Here is a 1,502-nt window from a genome sequence, read left to right on the forward strand (position 1 = left end):
ATAAATTTGGGGAATCCTAAGGACACATAGCTCCCAGTCTACTCTTCTCTGAAAACAATTATTAATTCAAAACTCAGTAGTCTTCTGGGGCTCCTGTATCTGCAGAAACAGATTGGAGGGATTTCTATATTATGTTGCATGGTGGCTTAGATATGGGGACAATGTGTCCTCAGCTTCTTAGACTGGACCACCACCATCCTAATCTAGCCGTTGGCAGATTAGGGGTTGGCAGTGTCAGTGCATGTTAGTAGGGGACCCTGGGAGGCTGGGGAATGGGAAGTTGTTATTAGATCAATTGCAGCAGAGCAGGTTCCAAAGTGACATCAATGCAGGTTGAATTTCTTCTGCCATATTTCCTGTACCCTCAGAGCCAAGGCCTTGTCCTGTGTCATTAACTCTCCTGTCTGCAAAGGAGCATCACTTGGTGATGGTCCTCCCCGCCTCAGCTCCTCCTGCCAGACTTTCTCTCTCATGGGGCTGCAGAAGCTTGTTACTCCAGCCTTCTGCATTTTATGACCATCTTTTTCTGAAAGACAAAATAGTTTCCTCCATGTGTACAACCTGCCACAAGATGCTAGTCCTTTCTTACATCTCAAACAATTGAGTTTCTACCTCACAGAGTGCTTTTTTTCACTTGTCCTTATTTTTGTTAACTTCCTCCTGTGTCCACACCAAACATACTGGGCAGTACTATATGCTAAAGAGTGTGCTGGTCCTTTCTGTCCTCCCAAAATAAACTATTTACAACCACATCTTTGTCTCTGGGTTTGCTCTTAGGAGTACCCAAACTGAGATATGCCCCTGGCAAGTCTGGGACACATTCTAACCACAAACCCAAATCATTCTTCTTAAGAGCGGGTACCACAATACAAAAAATGTTGATTTTTTCTGCCAGTGTGCAGCCTTGACCAAGGTTTCCAAAGAGTGATTGATAGCTCTCTCCACAGCAGTGGTTTACTCAGTCTCCAGTGATTCATTCCTCTTTGGCAGGCAAAGCAAAAAGGCCCTAGGTCAATATAAGTGTACCTGCCCCCATCTAAGAAAGGCTCCAGTTTTTTAACCAATGCTTTGCACATGAAGGCTGCAACGAATGCCAACTTCTAGTCTGTGCTCTCAGGAGTTTCTTAGATGTTCTTACTACTCTCACATAAAGTTACATACACTTTATTCTCTGTTAGGAGCATCAACTCTTGAATGATGCATTCCACAAAAGCTGTTGTAGTGCCTATTACAGAGTAATTCCACAACTTCTGTTTAACACTGGTGTAGTATTTGAGGAGTCTGGTTCCAGGCAAAAATCCTATGAGTGATTCTTCAGGCAAAACCATCTATGATTACAAGGCTTTGCCTGGCAGGCCTTATGGTGTGGGCTAGTCTCCCCACACCAGACATGGTACCCAGTCAGTGCACTGTGGTTTTCTGCAGGGAGTGGCAGTAAAAAGCTCAAGTTGCAGCCTCCACCCTCAGGCCAGCCGTCCTCATGTGCATATCTGCTTCCCCCC

Source organism: Galeopterus variegatus, unplaced genomic scaffold, assembly GCF_000696425.1.
Source record: "Galeopterus variegatus unplaced genomic scaffold, G_variegatus-3.0.2 Scaffold506, whole genome shotgun sequence".
Taxonomy (NCBI): domain Eukaryota; kingdom Metazoa; phylum Chordata; class Mammalia; order Dermoptera; family Cynocephalidae; genus Galeopterus; species Galeopterus variegatus.